Raw genomic sequence first — 23,240 nt, forward strand, 5'->3', positions numbered from 1 at the left:
AGTATACAGTAGAGGAATATGAGATTTCTTGTGACTGGAGTCATAAATGAGCATTCCTGGTGGAAAATGTTTGCGTGTCACCTTTGGGCTGTGGGATTTTGTGGTTTCCTGGCAATAGAGCAGAATTTGTGGAGAATGAATGAAATTTATAGCTATGAGAAATACTGTTAAAGAAAAAGATGGTTTTTTCCCCTTTGGTTTCAAAATGAGATGTTGAGTGAACTTAGTTGATGTTATTATATACCAAAGTAACTGTACCCCATTGTGAAGCTGATTCATGTAGAGCATCCCAAACCTGAAGATGCTGTTCCCTGCTTTTGCCCTTCTGATTTAATGCTGATACAGCCCTGTATGATTCTTTCAGGAGAGGTGATAGTGCAATTACTAGTTTTGTTGCTTTGGAAATTTGTGCCATGGAAGTCCTTTTCTTCCACTTATTGTCTCTATTTCCTCATTTTGTCTTCCTATGCTCTGTTTTCCATCCTCCCCTCCCCCCTTATTCTCTTAGTCACTTCCTAATGCTCTTTAATACCCTCCTGTCACTTGTGGGAAGTGGTATCGTGTGGGGTGATGTCCCTCAGAATGTCACCTCTGTGTGGCTCAGACCTGCCTTTTTCTGATCTGTCCCATGGCACTATTACAAAAATGCAGATCTCTGGAATTCTGTTTCAGCCATCCTAATAATCTGTGGAAAAACTTCCCATCAACAGGGAAGCAGAAGGCAAAACGAGGGCATGATCATATAAATGGAAATGCTGAACAAGTTGCAAGTTGGAGAAACAAGCTTTTAAGTGCTGCAATTAATTTTAATTCCTCTTTACCTTGATGTACAAAAATATATTTAGAAGTAACTGTTTGAAGATGCATGTAATATTTAATGATGCACATTTAGTCCTTGTGAAAGTTAATTACCAGAGCAGCCATTATAGCCAGGAACAACATATGTTTCCTCTGGAGTGCCTTTCTGAACCTGTCTAAACATTTTTGTTCTAAGACAGTTGTGCTGGGATGTCCCCAGAGAATCATGGGCTGATCTTCCCTTGCTCAGAATGCACCTTGGTTGGACATTATTAGGGTCCAGCACCTTCATCTGTATGGGGCTACTTTCTCCTTTCTTGCTTAATTCTGTAACTAAGGTGGCTTAGTAATTATCCTTGGTATCACATGAAGGCAAATTAATTTGGCTGTCAGAATGGTTCCTTTATGAGCTTTAGGTGTTTTTTTTCTGATACTTTCAGCAATGTGCTGTTTCAAATAAAAACAAGAGAAACAGTTTGTTTACATGAAAAAGAGAAAAGGGTTGCACTGGTCCAGCTGTCACTTGTGGATGTATCCAGCCAGGTTCGGGGCTGTGATGTGGAGTTTGTGGGAGTAACTTGCAGTATTGCTACCAAAAAGTGTCACCCCAAATTGGGCAGTGTTAGCTGGCAGTGAATATGTGCTGGGTATTTGTGTCTGTTATGACCTCTTTGAAGGAGGAAATGTGCTATTAAAAGATTATCATACCTTTTCTGTGGGGGTTGTAATTACATACGGGTATTTGACAGGCCTACAAGTTTCTGTTGAACTCCTTAGGTCACAGGTCTTTTTTTTCTAACAAACTTTTCACATTTACCTAGAACCTCATTGGTTTTATCCTCAACCTAAAGGATTTTTCCCACAAAAGTGACCTTCTGGGATAATTATGGAATGAAAAGTGTCACAAGTTTGAGAATGCTGAATCATCAAAGTAGCTTTGAAAGAAAGGAATATCCAGTCTATACATAGTTACTGAACTGTAAATTTTCTACTAAAGGATAATTTTCTTTAAGAGTTCATTTAATTAGAAGCTCTCCTGATATACAAACTTTCAGTTGTGGCTATTTTTTTACTTTCTGAATAGAATCTGTTGGTCACTGAAATTGGTTGCCAGTTTCTGGCCACAGTGCCTTCCTGTTGGAGTGTTTGCTGGGAAGTTGTGGTCTTTCAGCAGCCTCTGCAGTTACTTCCATCAGTCCAGTGCAATGAGATGTTCTGAATTTAATTTGATCAAATATTTGTTTTGAATATAGCATTCAGAATCAGGAAGTAAATGAAGCTTTCATAGACACACACTGTTGAAGGATGTTGTTATTTATTCAGTTTATAAATCAGCCCTGTTTTGTGCTGCTGAATGTAATCCAAATACTGGCAAAGAAAAGTAATGATAACATACATCATTGCTGCATAATTTTAAGGCATTTTATAGCCTGGAAAATGCGGTGGATTCTATAAAAGTGACAAATGACACAACACTGTAATAAATAGCCATAGTTTATGCATTGTGAATTGGAGTTTAGATTCAAATGGAAATTCTTTTTCAGCAGATTGGATATGAATTCAATCTCACAACCCTCTACACAAATTGTTTTGGCTTTCATATATTTTTGTGTTCTAATCAATGATATTATGCACATTCTATTATATATGAATACAGTAAAACTTATATTTGAAATCAGTTACTATGAATATAATACATGTAAATGTCTTACATGTGTGTATCTCCAATAACAGGACAAACTGTCTTGACTTAATTCATAATGACTTTGATTAATTGCCTGTTTGGTATGTTTGGTTCTGACTGAGTTTGTAAGTGAATGATTTAGGTATGTGCTGCATCTTTATCATGGTAATCAAATTCATTGTACTGGAAAAAATTCTATTTCCCTTTTCACTTAATGTATTACATAAATATTTACAAGAATAGAGTTGTTTAAAAGTCTTATTAAAAGGTAGGATGACTCTTCTGGAAAAGTGTTCCAGTAGTAGTCTTATTAATATTGGATAGATGAATTACAGTTAAAGTATTGTAGCTTTCTTATTATTCAATGGAAATGCATTAGTAAGATTTTTGGTACAAAGAATTGTTCGGGGGTAGAAAATTCTGAACTAATATTAGACTTGATACCTCATGGCTAATTAAGCAATGTAGTAAGTAAACATAAGGCTCAGATAAAAACTGGGCTTTGCTAAATTATTCCATGAGCAATGTGACTTACACAATATCATCTAATTACAGTTTGTATGGAGTATTTCTGCGGCTGCATAGCTCTTCCCAAATTAAAAGTAAACTTTGGCTGCAATTACATTACTGATTACCAGACTAGAACAGATCCTTGAACAAAATTAACTTGTAATGGTGCGACGTGTTCAGGTTCAAAACATTCCCACTGTGGCTGAATCTCCTTGAGTGGGTGTTACTGACACAGAAGTCATTGAGGTGAAACAAGAAGGTTTCTAATACTATCAATAAACCAGCATGGTGGGGTCACAGCATGATTTCTCAAGACTCTGCAATGTAACATGTCTGAAAATTAAATATGCTTTTCAGAGAATGTTTTGTACAGGAGTTGTCACCAGAGGCTGGGCTGTTCCGGATCCAATTGGGTGCCTGTTGTGAGCAACATTTTTTTGAAGAGAAAGGTACAAATAATCCTGTTATAGAAACTGCAATGTTGTCTTTGCAAAACTGGTCCCATATCCCAGAGGTTACTTAAAAGTATGAATCGTTAGTGTTTTTTCTGAAAAAAAACCCCACCAACCCCACATGGGCTGCTCAGAAATACATCTGAGCACTGTGGAATGAAAGTGGGGAAAAGATACAGTATCAACAAAGAAATTGCTATTATTGTCTGGAAAACTAATATTTTGGGAAGATACACTTTATCGATGTCCTTGTATTTCCTGTTATACAGTAAAACAAATAAACAAAAAAAATCTTAACACTCCCCCTACATCAATGTAGTTGCATAGATTCTGATTTACAAATATTTAAAGGACTCTAAATGTTCTGTTGAATTTTCTTAGTCATTTCCATTTTAATTTTACTGCTTCATTCAAAATAAAAAACACTCTGCAAAAGAATGGTACAAAACATAGGGGAGAGCACAAAATGAACATGAATTTCTTCTGCATTCTGTATCTTAGGAAACTTGAAGTAGCAGAGTGCTCTGCTAAGAAGGTTATTGTAGGCTTTCAGTGTAGTAGTGTTTAGAAGTCAGTAGGTGTCCTGTGAAGATGTGAAGCTTCCTGTGATTTGAATGCATAAATCCCTAAGGAAATGCTATTCCAAGCTTTGTGACTGTTGAAGCTCCAGGTCAGTAAGTCACTTGAACTTGTGCACCATTCAGTTTGAGAGAGCTTATTTGAATATAAGTAGAGCACTTTGACTCAAGGCAGAGAATGTGCTCAAATGTTCCTTGAAATCAGTGTCATTTGTTTGACTTCAAATTGCTGCAATTGAACAATTTTTTCATTTAAAGGCAGTGCAGCTCTGCACTTGGAGTGCTCAGAGCATCAATTTCTAAGCAGAAGCATCCAGCCTATGTGATAGTGTCAATGCTTCCCTGATCTAGGAGAGTGAAAAGAGTGCCTAAAGCCTAATCCTTTGAACTTGAAGCTTCAGGAGCTGTTTAAGTAGGGTTTGGTGTTTTTTGTTTGTTTGTTTTTTACATTCAAGCATATTTTTGCCTTATTGCATTTAATCTAGAATGCCAGAGCACCAATAATAATTTTAATTGTCAACTGTGACAACCATGAATGGAAACAAAACTGAATAAATATATTGAATGTAAATGGCCAATTAAAAAAGTCCTGGAGAAATAGCAAATTTCTTCAAGTACATAACTTTGCAGATAATTGGCTCAAAAATCTACAGTCTTCAGAGCCATCTGGTATAAATCTGTGGCCTTTCACACTGTTTCCTGGCAATCCTAACCTGTATTTCAGAGCTGGTTGAGGTTGGTAAAGTCCTGCTGGATCTGCAGGAGGACTCTGGCTCTGCTGTCATCTGAGTCAAAGCTGCAAAAACAACCTGAGTAAAAGAGCAACAGGGATGGATGGATATATATTTTTAAAAAAGGCTTTTGTGGTAACAGTTATATGATAATAGAATATGTATTTAGTTCTTTTTGCACACCATTTTTCTCTTTCAAAGAATAGTAAGCTTCTAGAGTAATGCTAATAGTTTTGCTTCTGGTATCAAAACCTGTAAAGATGATCTCGGTTGGGAGTTGGGCAATTTTTCTTTACAACATGTTGCACCCATTTCTTCAGCTGAGAGTCAAAAAGGAGCTATGTATCTTGTGTTCCTCATGTAAATGGCAGAAAGTCATGTAAAACAATGCATGTGAAAAGCTTAACTGCTTTTTATGCTATGTGCACTTACAATACTGGGATGCTCATATCTTCTATGCTTTTGAGGACTTACAGCAAAATACATTCACGTGGGTTGAGAGTTAGAGGTATCTTTTAGTCTTGTAGCTGTAAGTAGTTGGTGAAATGAAAGTTCATTCACAGTGTACTTTGAAGACTGCTTTTTTCCTTTTGAGATGCTTGCTTAGTGTAAAATAAGCCATTTTAAACTCTAAGTGTATAGTTGTTCATTAAGTATGAAAAAAGAGCCTCTTCAAATGTTGATATTACAAGGTTCTTTTGAAGTAAAGGGAAATTCGCTCTCTTGCTTATACACTTGTAATTTGCTTTGAATAAATGATCAAATGTATTTAAATATGTGATGATTTATTTTATTTTTAGAGAAATCTTCATGGAATTATTATTCTACTTTTATTTGCGCTGTTACTATAATTTATTTTTTCATTTGGCAAAGATGTCACTGTGCCCAGATCTTGCAGCTGTGTCTCCCTTGATGATGGTTCTCATTTCAGTTTTTTCAAAGCAGTCTTGACAAATAAAGATGTATGATAGTACTTTTATTTTTGGTAACAGAGCATTGCCTGAAATGTTCACTAGTGGAAAGATTTTCAGTTGCTTACAAATCCTTTAGCTGAACACGAGTAGGGCCCTGACAGGAGAGGGGAAGGAAGAAGGTGCACAAGGAGTCAGGGACTGAGATCCACTGTCAGGGCAAACACAGGCACAGGCAAGAAGTGGGGAGACCCCACATGCCACTTTGGGTTTAGCTGATCTCCTGACTAAATAAATAACAAATCTAGCCAAGCTTGTCTCATCTTCACATATACTGCAAACCAACGTTTTCCACAAGAACATGAGTTTCATCAGCTTTAAGTATGTAAATGAACTTTTAACTCTGAGTTAAGATGATAAAGCAGAATTTGGTTTTAAAAGGACACAAAAAACTGGTATAATTAGGAGTGGAAATTCCTGTTCTCTGGCTTTGTAAATCTTGATGCTGTTAACAGCATCATGCCCACAGTGAAGTAGCACATGTGCTACTGAGACTCAAAAAAAATCAACTAAGTGACAATAAATACCCTAGCTTTTGTCTGAGGGATATGTGGGTGGAGGCCAGTGGGAATGGGAATTGTTTAATGTATAGCAAACAAGAAGGACAAGCAGAGATTGAATGAAAGGGCAGAGAGGAGGGCTTAGGTTAAACAGGAAAGGCCTGTGGGAAATTGGAGGTGATAGTGTGTTGAACTTTGATTTAGTTGCTGCATTCCTGGCAGTAATAGACTTATCTGCAATGTATTCTCTAGGGATGTAGGTACAAAGCATGGATTTGTACTTTTTTCTAAAGTGGATTTTTGTGACTGAACAGTAAATTTAGCAGCAGAGTTTAGGAGAGGGTAAGGCAGGGGGCAATGGGATTCCCTCAAAAATGCATTTGCATCTGAAGTTAAAACCTTAGCGTAGACTTTCCCATCAGCTGTAACCTGTTGCATATGATGGCAAATGCTCTTGGACATCATTCCAATAGGCACCAACAGAGAATTCAGACAGTAGAAATTATATTTTGCTTTTTTGGTTGATCTAGGATGCAATTATACGAGACAAGTAGTGTTAGGCCAGCCAGAAGTGACAAATCTGCTAATGCTTTTATCATGATTTTATGTTCAGGAGATGTTGAAGGTTAGACACAGCTAAAGCAAATGTATGCCTGTTTTCAGCTAACAGGATCCATTTAGATGAGTTAGTTTGTGTAACACAAGGTTTTCCCTTTTAAATATTACTTTAAATTTCTTGGTTTAGTGTGGGAATGAAAAATCTTGTTACCTACACTTGAGTCAGACAACTTAATAAACTGCCAGTAAATTTATACTGTCTTGAATTGTAAGGATGAGATTAAAATAACTTTGTATAATGACAGAAGGTAGTTTAACATTTATAGGACCTCAGTCATTCTGCCATATGAAGAAAATGCATTTTATGTCTTTGATTTTTTTTTTAAACTTTGATGTGATGGAGTTTGGTTTGGTGATTAATTTTGGTTCTCATGTTTCACATGAAGGAGAGAATCACCATGATAAATTAGTATTTTAGGGATGTGATGAATGGCTACTTCCTTTTCCATGTAATTATCCGGCAGTAGTTTCAATGAAAGATGCTGGGAAATGGAGCTTCTCACTTCAGATAACCATCCACCCTGTCTGGCAAGAAAAATGGATCTCTATTTTTGACATATTACTGTGGACCAAGGCCAATGGAGGGAGGGCAACCGTTTGTAGGTTGTGAAGGATAGGATGGAGTTGAAAAAGTGCCTGTCTAAATGAAGTTGTGAATGAAAGTCTCACGATAAAAAAAATGTTCCGGCAATGTTGAGAAACTTGATTATTTGAGGAAGCTGATTTTAATACATATCTGTCAGGGAACAAATTACTTTAAAAAAAGTCACCTAAGTATAGTGGTAGGGATTAAATTTTTAATCCTATAGATAAGTATCTCATGCTTTAAGAAATGGGTGGACTGCAAAAGATGTGCAAAAGTGTCTCTGCATGTCTTTCAGGGGGGCTCCTCACAGCCTGTGGTTCTCATGAATGAAGGCATTGTCTGTGCAGGCTCAGTGCCCACAGAAGTTTGTCTGGTGTTTTACATCATTATCTGGTTTGTATTGTACTTATAATACTCTGTTTATTAATGGAGGAGCTACTAGTTCTGTAGGGCTTCTGTGGAGGAGTGCGCTGCTTCCTTCCCCCACTAGGGTGTACAAACAGCCTGTGCAACTCCCGGCGATGCGAGAAACACGATCTTAATTCTGCATACACTTTATAGTAACCAGCCAGCACAAGTTAATCATTATTCTTTAAAACAAGCGAGCAGATGGAAAGGTGTTGATTTCTGAGGCAGAAATTGCCCAACCCAAATCTAGAAAGTGATGCATTTCAGAGTAAATTAAAAGCATATTTTCTGTCTCTGCAGCCTGGGAAACTTGATGTATTGTCGATGTTACTATGCATTTCAAACCTCTTGAAAGCTATCATCTATTGTGATGAGATTAAAGGACTGAGAGCCTCATTCAAGTAAAGCTCATACAAATCTAATTTGAGTGGATCCCTTAAAGATGTTGAGTGGGATGTTAAAAGGTAGATATGTAGCTACACATATAGGAGTACCAATCAATATTCCTCTATTGGAGCTTACCTGAATATTTTAATGATAAATAGGATAAGAACCAGAGCTAGAAGGTGTAAAAGCAAAGTCCTCACAAATGACTACTGATTTGGTGACCTGAATTATTATTTCCCCAGCTTAAGTTACCTTTAAAGGCTTATTTCCCAGAGTATCCTTATTTTACGGTTTCGTTTGAACCACTGTCTCCTTTAGGATATGCTGGTGAAACGGCAACCCACTGCATCTTGTGTTCCTGCAAGCTTCTGGGAAACTGTACCCTCTAGTTGTCTTCCCTGTACTCTTGAACTCAGCAGCTTTACTGGGGAGCTTGTAAACTTCACTGGGATCTTTTCTGGGAAAACTGATTTAGTGTGCCTAGATCCTGATAGTTGTGTTTCTGGGGTGTGACTGCCTTGGGCAGGGAATGTGAGATGAGTCATATAAGATACTCAGGATGAGTGGTGGGGAATATGGGACCTGAGCAGATGAGAAAGTGCCCTGCTGGAGTAGGAGGAAAGGGATTGCAAGTGCAAGTTGGTGTTGGTCAGTTCAGCCTTCTCCAGCCACTCATCTGCTTGAGCTGAGAAGATGTATTTATGTAAAAGCTGTATTTTCTGTGCCCTGTACCTAGACCTACTGTGGCTTGGGTGTTTTGTTTTGGTTTTTTTTTGACCTTGGTGTTATATGCATCTAGACTGTGAACTTTAATGAATTAAGGTTATCTGTCTTTCCTGATGCCTGGCTTAGTTTAACACATTCAAATTCAATACCAGTGTGTGGCCCAAGTACTTGAAAGCTATTTAGAAGCAAGAAAAGTGGAGTATAATACATCTGCATTTGTCAGAAATTTTGTAATTAGTCACACGGAGACACTTGAACATTAAGGTCAATCTTCAGGATTTGAGGAGAAACAGGAGTTTTAGAGTGCATTGTAATGGGTCTGGTTGCATATCTTTTGGTTGGAATTCATTATCAGCTCATTATTTTAGTCTAATAACTGATACTGCAGCTGAAAAAATGAAGTTAAGGAGATGCAAAAGGCATAAGTAAAAATGTGGGGATTGCCAGTTTGCACTGGTTTATTTCCCAGCTGTAAAGAAAAGCTTGTGCTTTGTTGGAGCAATGATGTGAGTTTGAGGCAGCTCGAGTGAGCTGGAATAAATTAAATAATCTGATGGAGAAGTTGGGAAAGAGGTGAACTAGTCATTCTCAAACCTTACAGTTTTCTCATCTTGGGAGACATTTTGGGAGAGCACAAAGTATGAAGTACCACATTTTATTTGAATCCAAGTATTACATTTTCAGAGCAGATGTAGCTGCATTACACACAGAGCTGGGGCTGTTGGAAAGCTTGCACAGGGCTGGGCTGTGCTGCTGCCCAGTCTGGTAATAGTGTGAAATGGAAGGAGTGCAGGTAAAAGTGGACTTTGGGGCTCCATTCCAGCCTCTGGCTGAATAGCTCAGGGTGATGCAGGGTTTTATCTATTATTGAAACAAATGTATTATATCTTGTAGCTTTCTCAGCTTCATCATGATGAACATTTTTCCTCAGGCAAGTAAAATTGTTGGGGTTTAGGAGGAGGTGATTATAGCCCAGGGTCAGGGTGGGCAGCATCCTTGAGCAGTGATGGGTATGTACCTGATGGGTGAAATGAGACCTGTGAGACACAGCATGTCCCTCTGAGTACTCTTTCTCATTGCTCAGCCCTACCAGTTCCTCTTCTGGGGCAGAGCTTTTGGTTGCTGGTGGAGAAATATATTCTCCCAGATATCAAGGACAGTCTAACAGCAACACGCACATTGCTTCATGGTATATTGGAAGATTATGGGTTCATTTTTCCAAGGGAATAGGAAGGATGCAACCTACTGACTTTCAATTTAATTATACATGCTCAGAGCATTAATATTCTTAAGTTTACCTTCTCATCAAAAAAGCTCAAATACAATGTTGTGAAAGTAGAGAACATGTAAAAAAGTAATCTTGAATTGTTTATGCTAAAATATATAGCTCAAGAGTCTGATTGTGAATATAGTCACAGCAAACTGTTTTACACAGATATGTGGAATAATACACATGGGTTTAGGAGAAACAGGCAATTTGCTTGTGTGTGCATTCATGTTGGCATCTGTAAGGGAAATAAAAGACCTGCAAGATAATGTTTTCACCCCTTTCCTAATCCATTTTTATGACTTCATGTGATTCTGTGCTTTTGCATGATAAGAAATGAATAATGAAAGACAGTCTTGGCTAAATCTGAGGTAAGATCAAAGCCTCTATTTTTTCAGTAATACTTTATTTGCTAGAATGTAATTTAGGCAAAAATAGAATGAAGATTCCCTTCATTGAAAGTACAAAATAAGAGATATTCATAAAAAATGTTGAAATGGAATTTACTCTCGGACATTTCCAACTGAAAGTAACAAATAGAGCTTATTTTTAAATTACAACAGAAGATTAAAGGAGCTGTGTATAGTGCACTCTTTGTGAATACATGACTGCATGTATGGTATAATTTCTGGAGGAATGAGGTAAATATGCTCAATTTTTTTTCTGTATTTCTTTTTGAGATTTGCTCATATGCTGTGTTTAATGTGTCAGAATAATGTATTTTTGATCAATACTCTTCATCTGTGACTGTCACAGTTGGCCTTTCTGACTGGTTGCAGATACAGTTGCTTGTTCTGCGTCACTGTCTTTTGCAGCCATGTGTTGCTTCATCCAGAGCTTAAACTCTTGGGGGAAAAGACCATCTGCCTCTTCTGTATTTGGAAATCACTTAACAGGGTTTATGGGTAAATAATAGATATATTTTTCCTTCTCAAGCCTTCTTTTCATCCTTGTTTGCAGGCTATGGTTCAGCTGGCAGTGTGGGAGATGTGCATTAGTCAGGTGCATGAGAGGAGAACAAGCACCAGCATTTGGAGGGGGATTCCAGAGGCTGCCTCTGGGAAGAAAGTACAGCCAAGACAGCCTGCTGGACTTGCTCATACACTCAGTTAGCCATGGCTACCAGTATGACCCCAGAGTTTAAGTCTCATCTCATATTCTCTAGGAAGTATTTTTAGGTGCTGATGTCAGTGATTTTTTCCCCCTCTTGTTGATACTTATATGGATTTCCTAGTTAAATCTATTGACTTTATTTTCAATTTAAACTGTTTCTTATTCAGCACACAAGCTAGAAACGAAATACTGAAGGATTTTTAGAATCCATATCCTCTGCACTGCAGGTCAGCCTGGTGGGTGGATTGTGAGAAGGGTCTTTGAAGTAGTGGGACGGGTTTAACAAAAAGACCTCTTAGTTGCTGAGATCTGACAGTATGTGACATGGGCCACAAGATTTTATAACAGCAAGCACACACAACAAGGATGCTGCTCAATAAAGATGCTGCACACTCAGAATCCATTCAGTCAGCAGAGAGGAGTATGTTTCTTTTCTCATCAGTCACTTCTAGAAACTACACTGGAGAGGAAATCCAGTATGGACTGAAGGTTACAATATTTGTCTGGTGACCTGGATTCAGTTCTCTATCCTGTCACTGAAGGCAGATTCTGTGTTGTCCCGTTCTATTCTAGGGTGCAATTGATGTGGCTTGTGTATATGTATAGTGAAGTGAAAACCATTAATTAGAGCTCTTAGATTCAGATTTAGTATATCTTAGAACAGCTTTTCTGTGAGTGCTGAAACATTGTTCCTTAGACTAATACGTGCTTAAACTTAAGGCTGTTATTTTCCAGCATTAGGGAACTTGATTATATACTTGATATCAAGTCCTGTTAGGAGCAAGGTAGAATTTTGAAATATTTGTACTCTTTAAAGTTATTTCAAAGATGTGGAAAATTGAGCACTTGCGGAGTTAGTCTAGAAATTCTTGTAATTCTGTAGATGAGAATTATCCCTTCACTTCTGGGAAGTGCCATTAACTACACATTCATAATATTCACAGATTGTCAAATCAGCAATAAACCGACTTTAACAAGTCTTTTTCTTCATTGGGACTATTACCTGCTGGTAGAAAGAGTGCCTCAAACACTATTTATTGCCCTTCTTTTCACTTCTGCCCACTCTTCTTCCTAACACGAATATTCTTATATCCAAATTACTCCCCGGTGGTGAGGGTGAGGTATTGGAGCATAAACAGGCATTGTAGTTTGTTTTACTTGATAGGATAATGCTAAAATACTTAACATCACGAGATGATTCTAGGTCTCCATTTCTTATTCTCAAGCACTGGTCATCAAGAAACTTGGGCTTTTTCCTGTGTGTCTGTGGGTGGCTTTTTTGTGTGTTTGTTGGTTGGTTGGGGGTGTGTTTGTTTGCTTTTCTGGACAGCCTAAAGGCACCTCTAAGCTGTTATGGGCAGCTTTAAGAGGTTTATACTATGTGTACAATGGCTGATTTGTCTCTAATTAGGAGACTCCAGTATTTTTTTCATAATTAAGAAAAATTCCTAGTAATGTTTTCCAAATGTGGCTCCCTAGGCCTTTTCTTCAATTTTCCTCAACACAGTTTTCTGATCATTCTTCTCAGGTGTGGTTTTCTAATTGCTTTTCCTTAATCACACAGTTTGTATGCACCAGTAAGGTTGCTTGAAGAAGTAATTTCTACATTTTGGTTTAATTTCTTTAGAATTTTATGTAGCTTTGACTCATTAAAATAAAAATATCCGAACTTCTTATTAACTTAATAATTTTTAAAATAAAAATGCCATTGTTTCTCATGTCAGCAAAATTTTTGCTTAATTCATTAATTCTCTTCAGAGTGCAACAATACCTGAACCCATATTTTTGCTGTAAGGTGTTAAGAACCTACCAAATAAGGTTGTGACATAAATTACCAGAGCAATGTCTTTATTTCTTGTCTCCTGTCAGAAGGTCAGAGTTGCAGGTGTTAACTCTGGCAAACATTATTAGCAAGGATCTGTGGATAACATTATTTTTGGGCAATTTTTTGAGGCATGTTAGATGAAAAAGATGTAGTGTGAATGAGATGAAAGTGTTATATGAAAACTCTCAGAATGAATTGTCTGTCCATTTATAAACAGCTAATAAATAAGTAGGTAATGTAATAAATGATTATTCAGAAGATGTTTTTGGCTTTGTCAGACTAGTAAAATTTATCTTTTGCAAATGTATAATTCATCACAACTCCAAAAATACATTATCTTTTCCTTTTTCCCTTGAGAGAGAGTCAATTTGAAGCCCTGGGGACTTGCTCAGGAGAATATCACTTTATTACTTCCTATTTTAGAGGCAAGAAAAAAAGACAAATTGCTTCAGATTCATTTTTCTTGCCAACAGGTCAAACAAGAAATATTTTTTGCTTATTTATTTTTGTTAGATTTAATATTTGGACGAGAAGTTATTTCATTGCCAAACACTAATAATGAGTATTGCAGCCTTGATAAATTGGCTTTAGGAGTAAGATCACAGCAAGGGAAACTCCTTTCTTGAATTATGGTGGATGGAAACACAGGTGCAGAGGCAGCACAGGGATTTCTCCTGCTGTAGCTGGTGTGGGGCTGTGTCAGCCAGAGGCCTGCCCAGGCCATCAGCATGCTCTCAAGTTCTCAGCCCAGCCTCCAAATTTCTGTGATAGCAACAAAGGTTTGAGTGCAGGTCCAGCTAAATATGATTTAAGATGTAAGGCATGTTCTGCTAATGTCTTGAAATGGAAAAGCAGTTTGGGAGAAATGAGAAGCTGGGAGATACCTGGTTGGAGTGCACTCTTTTTAAAATTTATTTTGGACCTAGAGGCTGTTGCTGAGTGTCAACTCTTGCAAGTACCAGCACTCATTAATCTTAGAAGAGCAGGACTCAATCAAATGACAGAAGCTTTGGAAGAGTTAAGGCCTCATACAGACAGAATGTAGATAAAATACTTCAAGAGCTGTCACAGATCAGAAAGCATCTGAAAGGAAGTTAAAGATTGTGGGTGTAGTGCAAGACTGGGAAGAAAATAGAATCCTTGAAAAGCAGTGACTAAACCCTACCTAATCCCCTGCATTTGACTAGCCCATATCCATGGGCACAGTGGAGCTTGAATTAAGCTCCTCAAATTTCAAGCAGCTATCCAGGCTGCCTGTGTTGGGATGTTCAACTTTCTTGTATGTTTGATAACCAGATATCCATGGCTGAATTGTTCTTGGAAAAGCGCTGCTCTCTATGGGAAGGAACCATAAGGGATTTGCTTCCTGGTTCAGTTGTTTTAGAGATGAGCCTTGACAAGTGGGAAAAGTCAGGGCCTTGTGGTCCTGTAGAGGTAAAAGTCCATCAGCAAAATGCCCTTCAGCACCAGCCTCTTCCCTGTGATGTTGTCAGGAAATAATGTGGTGATATTCTGCAACTCTTGGTTCCCAAGCTGACACTGAGTTAATAGCAGTGGTGCTCTCTGCTCATGTCTGTCCTTTCCCTTTCCCAGTGAGCTGCTTGTCCCAGGGAGTCACGGAAACAGCTGTAGCTCCACCTTGCAGGTGGGTTATACTTTTCTCCAGAAGAACTCTTTATAGTGTTTTTTATATAATTGTGCCTGAGTCAGATTATTTTGTGCTGAAAGCAACCGCAGACTGTCTTGCTCTATAATTGTAGTTGAACTTGTTGAAAAACACCTTTTGGCTTCAGTGTTGTCCCTCTGTGCCAACTGTGGTCTTGTGGATTTATTATTTACACATGGTTTGCACTTTGTCCTGGTCTTATTTAACTTATGCTCTGACTAGAAAGAAGAGCTTTTGAAATATAGGTCTACTTCTAGACCAATATCTCAAAGGAATGTGTTCTTTAATTCAGCAGAGAAAAGTCTTAATAAACTGCCAGTGATCAGAATCTAATTGAATTTGCTCAATTAGAAAGAACCATTAAATTGATTAAAAAAAATGGAAATATAATACAGAAAAATTAAGCTTTCAGAAATAAATTTAAATTAGACACCAAGGAACATTTTTACTATCGTCTCATTATTACTTAAAAGGGAAATCAAAATTTAATGCGTTGCAAAATGATGTGAATGTGGGAAGCCTGGTGCTGTGGCCTCATGCCCATGGGAAGGGAGCAGCAGGGACAGGCAACAGGGGGTAGTGTTTGCACACAGGCCACGTTAGGCTGCACAAGTTGCAGTTGAAGTCAAGTTATTCTTGATCCTTGTACTCTTTGTACAAAACACCTTTTTGTTTCTCTCCCACATTTTTCATGCAATAGTAGGAATACACTGGCAGTATTATACTGTGGAGACCCAGCTATGAAGTTCTCCCATAATATCTATGCACAAAAAGTCAGAATATGCAGGGTTTGATTTTTATTGGTTTTAAATGCTTTTAATAGTATTCCCTAATGGATGTATTAGTTACATTCATGATATGCTAAAAAAATTAATAGAGCACTTTTGTATTTCTTGTCAACATCAAATAGATGACCAAAACAGATGTTGTGCTAAGAATATTACGTGACTGAAAATTAGGTCTAATTTTATTAATGGCTCTATTGATTTTGAGGCATGGTTAGATGTGGCATGTATATGAAGAATTGCATTATTTAGGTAAAATTGGACAGGTAATAAATGAATCTCTTGTAATAACTTAAGTAACTTGACAAATTGCTGCAGCATAGTTAGCAATGTTATTACATGGGCACACCGTGTTTGTAAAGTCTGTCCCTGACTGGTTTGACTGGTACTGTTCCTAAGCCTCTTGACTGAAGCATGGAAAAACATCAGCAAATGTAGAAATAAGCCTGCCTCTTGGTACTTTCTGCTATCATCCCAACAAATTCTTTATACTTGAGCTTACCTTTAAGAATACGAATGGTTCTCTTAAAATTATTTGGTTTAATGCTTTGCTAGATTAACAAATCTACATGCTGCTCCATATGCACCTTATTTTTAAATGCTGAATCTTTTCTTATAGTGTGGATTGAAAGTGACTAGTCTTGAGCATAATAGAAGATGCAAATTGACAACAGTATAGGCTAAAGCTTTCAGTATGAACCTGTGTGAATTAGTGTAACAAGATGTAATGTCTGTAGTTGGTACATTTTGCTGTGATTATTGGTTGAGAATAGACTTGAGCATCTGTTTTGGAGGACAGATGTAAATAATTCACTGTCTAAGTTCTTGTGGGTGTTACATAACATAATATGTAAGTTGGCATGTACTGGTGAGATGCATGAAGGATTCTTGCTATATTCTGCATTGGTGAGAGGCTGCATTCAGTTCCAGGCATCACATTCCCCAAAAGATACAGGGAAACAGAGAATTTGCACAAGGCCAACACGTAAAAGTGTTGTAAACCATGAAAGAACTGAAGCTTACGGAGTGTTGATGAAGCAAGACACATCTCTAGTTGTAAGACATGCAACTGTTGATGAGACAGAGGGTAACTGGATTAAATTTAAGTGTAAAAGACTTATATTTGATGCTCTGCAAACCTTTCCATTAACAATGAGGATAGTGGAGCATGAATAAGTTCCATGGGAAGGCTGTCAAGTCTGCCACTGTGGAGTGTGGGAAATCACACAGGTATAACAGCAGGAGTTGGACTAAGTGACCTCTATTTTTTTTTAATTATTTGCAGATACTGAACGTTGCTATATTGCTATGGGGAAGGACTGTGGGTTAGAGTTTGATCTCAGCATACAACACTGAGTTGGAGCCACTGAATTTTGCTACTCTTTGGTAGATCCTTTGAATTTCCAAATTCTGTCTCTATTGTTCAGTGCAAATCTGCCCCAGCAGTATTTAGTGAGTAGGTGCTGAGAAGAATATGGAATATTGCTGTCAGGAGCTTTTGTTTGCCAATATTTGATCAACAGTACAAAGTTATATAATGGTTTGAAGAGGTCTGAACACTTTAAAAAATAAATTGCACATAAATATGTGGGGCCTTTTAGAAGTCTATGAGTTGTCAATCCATCCAAAAGATCCAAATATTTTCCTTCTCAGTTCTGTATCTTCTGACAAATGCATTAATGCCACAGTTTCAGAATGTGGCTTTATCTTATGTCAGGATGTTTTACATACATTTGAACCTTCAGGTTTTTGAGAGCTCTCATCTCCTGTGCTCTTGTTCTAGTGGCACCTTTCTAAAGCCTATTTTGTCACCAGACTCTGGATGGCTAAGAGGATCCCAGTGATAGTGAGTGCTTTTAATAAAGATATGCCACTGAAGGATCTGAATAGAAGAGACACAGACAAATCAGAATTTGCTTCAGTGGTAATCCTGCTTGACCCTTCCTCTGACAGCTATTTAATAATTTAGTTAGATTAGTCCCACATGAATGCTGAGATTTGCTGGGGTTTCACAGAAAAGGACAGCCTTAATGTCCTCAAGATTTAACCTGAGACCTCTGTGATTGCTAAACTTTTGAAGGCTGTATCAGTACCAATAGCTTTCTGGTTACTAGAAAGCTGGTGGTTTAGTGCTGCTTTTGTCAAGTGTCTGAGAAGGTTTGCAAGTTTACATAAATGTGTGAGTTATTCAGGGACTTTTAAACTTTTTAAAGAGAAATTGCATTTAAACCTGTAGTTGTGATACATAACTAAGGAAAGAAAAAATTGTCTTTTAACTTGGCTGGAAATGAGTCTGACTGTCATGAAATGCTCGTGTTGGGGGGGTCTCAGCTGAAACATGTCTGTGACCTCAGTTTGTGGGGTTGGAGTGTGACAGTGGCTGCACTGCCTTGAGCCTGCACTCGCTGAGGATGCTGGAAGCAGGAACAGCCCAGGGCTGATGCTTTGCAAAACCAGGTTATGCTTTGGAGTGCCATGCATAGATTTCTAATCTAGTTAACAGCCCAGCTTCGGAGCTGAAATCAGCCAGACTGAAGCTGTGGCTGAGCTGCTAAATCCTGCTGGGAGGTGAGATAATTACCTTAAGCAAAATATTGAGAAAATCCACTTACACAGCCTGCAGGTCCTGAACTGAGAAAAACACAGTGCTGCATTGGGCTGTCTGGTTGTACTAAATTTGAGCTCCTGTTTTGTCTTACTCTATTATTATATCTTTTAAATTCCCCCTTTATTATTTTCTGTTTGAAGGTATACTAAAGTTTTAGAACTTCATCTTTTCTGATGCCTGGGGAGTTTGCCTGCCAAAAGGAAAAGCAGCATTAAAATAAAACACAATCACTTTTATCTGAACTAAGAACGGTTAAATGTGAAACTAGGAGCAAATCAGTACTCTTTAACAATAAAATATTTTTTGAGACTATATTATGTACTATTTAACAATAATTTTAGGAATACTTAATTTTAATGTGAACTGTAACTGTGATTTCCATTCTCTGGTACAATTTTTCTAATAGCTATTCATTATAGCCAACTATTGTGATGTATATTATGACATGAATTTTAAAGTGTGATATACACACAGTCATTTCAAGCTGTAGCTATTCTGGAATCTGTGTACTTAATTATTGTTAGTTTCACATACCTGTAACAACAAAACCTTTCGGCTGTATAAAAAAGAATTCTGAACACTGTAAAACCTCAATGGATAACACATGGATTGCAGTTGATGTTTTGGTAAATTAGTAATTGTGGTGAATTTGGAGGTGAGGAATTTGTTCTAAGTCACTTGTAGAGAGGGTATTTATCATCCTCATGGCCAGACTTCACGAACAAAGATTTGGGAAGGGATCTCCCCATGTGGATGTGTCCTATGAGCCTGTGCAGTGGATTTTTTAGGTGAGGCACAGTGTGCACAGAACTGACCCTACCATTTAACTCCTGAGGTTCATCTGCCATGGCCGAGCGAGCTTGGACAGTTGCAGTTAAGTCCTCAGGACTAGAACCTACAGCCCCTGGTGTTCCCAGGAGGTCTCCCGTCCAAGTACTAAGCAGGGCTGACCCTGCTTTGCTTCCAAGATCTGACAGATTTGGGTGTCAGGGTGGCTGGCCATGGTTAGAGGGGGTATTTAACCAACAAAGCTATGACAATTGTCTTGATCTGGTTTTTGGCAGGTTGTCATTCCCCTGGTGGTGCAGTAGTTTAGGGTTATTGCAGTAGAAACAAAAGGTAATTGGAGCTGTGGAGTGGATTTGTGAGAGCAGTGAAAAGGGGGTGTTTGCAAGTTTGTCTTTCTGCTCAACTATGACTGTAACTGCCTTTAGTAGATGATCACACTTCCACACTGTCCACCCAAAGCAAACATACTGACTTAAATACCTTTTAACTTCTGCTCTCTTGCCAAATGTGTGTATTGCTAAGGGTTGAAACAGCTTGCACATTCTTTAAGTGATGTTTTATTTTCTCCCATACCTTTCCCTAACCGGCTCTTGTTCTCTCTTGCTCTCTAGCTGGAAACCCCATGGAGGCTCTTCCATGGTTCTTTGAGATGTGTTTACCTTCTGGTTATTTTTCCCTTGTTTTATTTTCTCATCAAATCCCTATTTCCCCCTACTACCTGTAACATCATCACTTGTTTGCTTCTGTAGCCTGAAGCTCTATTTACATTCTTGCAAGAGAAGACAGAATTGTCTTTCCCTTCCTAACACGCAGTCAATCTTTATCTTCTTCCCAGGTCTTTCACTTGATCTTTTTTCTTCTCAGATCTTGATTTTTCTTACAGCTGCCAGAAGTTTTGTTCTTTATTGCCATGCTTATGGGTTCCTTTAAAATCGGCTTTTCTCAAGAAGTCTGTCTTTGCTCTGTTCTTTTGCTCTGCCTCTGTCCTCTGTGCAGTGTTACTGAAGGACCTGACCTGACTGCTCACATCTCTTCCCTCTGATCCCAGTGGGCATTCTGGAAACTGTGCAACCATCTTTTCTGGAGCTGGATGAGTCTGTATATAATTTGATGTATTCAGGGCAGTAGCTAAGCTAGGCACAGCCTGACATTAAAATGAAGGGGACATGGAAATGTGAAAATCTTGGAGCACATTTAAAAATGTGTCCTTGTGTATCCAAATGTCTGAGTCTTCATTTTGTGTTGTAATGAATATGTATGTGATGGAAACAATACACAATGATTTTTATTAAAAAAAAAAATTCAATTACTACAAAAAAGTAAGGTCTGCTACCCAATCCATGGTAAATATCATAGAACACTCTTGTAAGGTTTCCTGGCTAAGGAAAAAGTCCATTTTAAAGTTATTAAAGTTCTATAATAAGCTAGCTTTCTAAACTCACCAATGAAAGTACAATATTCTATGGCTCAGTATAATAATTCAGTGAAATTAACCAACTAAGTGGTCAGTGAAGCAAATGATTAAAAAGCAGAAGATTGAAAAATGAAGATTAAGAAGGGATAAAATTGCATTTTCTATTACTGTACATTTTGTAGGTCATAATTAAAGTCCACCACATAAAGACTAAAAACACCCTTTCAAATGTGCCAAATGTGAAGTATGTTGGGGTGGTTACATATCAAACTATGTATGTGTTGCTAACTTTAAAAGGCTTAAAACATTTACAAGAGGATTTGCAAACCAGGAAACAGGGAATAAATTTTAGAAATGGTCTTAAGGATCTGTTCCAGCTTTCCTGCCTTTCTATTTTTTTTTCCTAAATAGCTTTAGCTGGATTATACAGGCACTGTGGGCTATAAGAATAACCAATATACTTGAGAGAACACTTTCTGGTTCTGATATGAATATTTAGGAAGATTATATTATTGGTTCACATTATCTCTTCCTTATTCAGCATTGAGGAGTGATCCTTGTAAAACTGCTTATTGATTTGGGAGAGTTGCATCACATTGTTTTGTGCAGTGGGACAGTGTTACTATAAAATGAGGAGGCTGCAGAGTACTGATTGAGGCTATTTCTACTTTCTACCTTGCTTATGTCAGGGGTTATATCAGGATGTGTCCTGGCTGCCTTGTGGCCTTTTTCCTCCACCCTGGAAGTCTGGATCTGCTCAGTACATGTACTGGGAGGCATGAAGGGTGCCACAGTTTCAAAGGGCATTGTAGGCTGCATTTCCATGACAGGCAGCTTTAGTCTGGGTTCTTCTCTACCTTCTAAAAGGTTCTTTAGCCAATAGCACTGTGTGCAACATGGTGTAACACCAGCTAGGTTGCCTTTTCCTAATCTTATCCCAACTACATGTATTCCCAGTGCCCTTAAGCTTTCGGGGTCTATTTCTTCCAAAGTCTTCATGGAAAACCTACCCATAAGCCTGGCAGTAATTTGCAGCTTTGGTGACTCCAGAGGTAATCTATTGTGATCAATTTTTTATTTGATAGGCTTCTATCTCTGGGATTGCTAATTGATTATCTTAGTCATTAAACAAATATTTACAGTTAGATTCACAGACTATGTTAAGGCATCTGAAGCCTGTTCAGCCCTGATAGCTTCGAACTCTGCAGCATTGTTGGGTGTGCTTGTGTGACCTGAGCAGCTACTAAAGGGAAGGAAGAGACTGAGCTTAAGGGATCCTGTCAGAGTGGATGGCAGTGGAGATGTGTTTGGAAGGCAGCAGGAGCTGTAACTTGACAGGCTGGGCTATTTAATTTAGAGCTTGGTGCTCTTAGATCTTGTTGTCACTCAGAAAATTCCTTTTGAGTTCCTGGTGCTGGTGGTGATAAGCAACAATGTGAGACTCTCAGATAGACATCACTGTTATTTGCTGGCTGTGCTATGTGTTGACCTAATGCAAAGACACCGGTTTATCTCATTTTGATATTGCCTCCTCCTGTTGATACCTATGTCTGGATATTTGCCTTCATCCTATGGCTGGAATATTTTTAACTTTTTGTACTTGTCACCAAGAGAAAACTTTAACTCCGTGCATAAATTAATGGCTTGGATTTTACCAGTGTCAGGCTTCCTCAATTTCTACTGGTGTCAGTGGAAATCATTTGAGTTTAACACAGCTGATTTTCAAGCCATTAACTTTGAACATGTAAACAATTATCCTCAGACAATTGAGTGTAAATATAATGGCTTGAGTTCTCTAATACTGGTTCCATAACTAATTATGGACTATTAATCAAATTTTTTGGCATTATTAATTTCTTTTAATTAATATTTACCAATATATCAGCAGTATAGGTATTGGATGGGAGTCTTTGAAAGTCTCACTGTATTCAGTTTTCATAATTAAGTGTGATTTTTGTGGTTACCTTTAATATCCCAACTTGGGGACCTCAATTGAATCTAATTATGTTTCAATTGAAAATAAGATACTCCACAGACTGAAGCTGTAGATCAGAGCTCATTACTAAAGCAGCTCATTATTTTTAATGAGCCAACTTCATTATATCTGATTCTGCAGAGAACAAGACATAATTCTGTAGATGCAGAGGAGCTTGTTAAACTTTGGTAGCCAGCAGCATGCAACTAACCTGAACTGGGCAACAAAGACAAGTAGGGTTAAAGAAGCCACCTCTTAGAATTCTAGCCCATCCTTGCAGGTGAGTCGGTCTGCAAAATAATTCTCTACTTCTTTTTCCATTAGTGTGAATTTTGTTAGACTGGAGTAGTTGTATATTCCTTTTGTAGTTATATATTTCACCTCTTAAGAGGCCTGTTTTAGGAAAGGAACTGCAAGGAAAATTCTACTCTAAAGGAGGAGGTAACCATTTTTCTGCCAATCCTGGTGCTCGCTGGGAGTGCTACAGTAAGTGTTCTGTTCCCTAAAGCAGCATTTTTGTGTTGGGTCTCTGGATTAGCTTACAAAATGTAAAATTGTGTTTCCTGACAACTGCCTGGGGAGGGTACAAATTAACAAGATGCCTGAGGTAAACATGCTGATAATACAGCACAGTGCAGGTATTTTTGTGCCTCCTGTCAGGGAATTCCATGCTGTTCTGCTGCGCTGAATCTGTTGGGAATCCTCTGCGAAGGTGCTGGAGCTCTACACTGAGATGAGAGTCTGACTCTGCTCATGGATTTCTATCAATGCATTGTTTAAAAGGAACAGGTGGCTAACTATATTCTCACTCTTATTAAAGAGTGAGGATATAGTCAGAAAATGTGCTTA

This window comes from Pithys albifrons, chromosome 8 (genome assembly GCF_047495875.1).
Source record: "Pithys albifrons albifrons isolate INPA30051 chromosome 8, PitAlb_v1, whole genome shotgun sequence".
In the NCBI taxonomy this organism is placed as follows: Eukaryota; Metazoa; Chordata; class Aves; order Passeriformes; family Thamnophilidae; genus Pithys; species Pithys albifrons.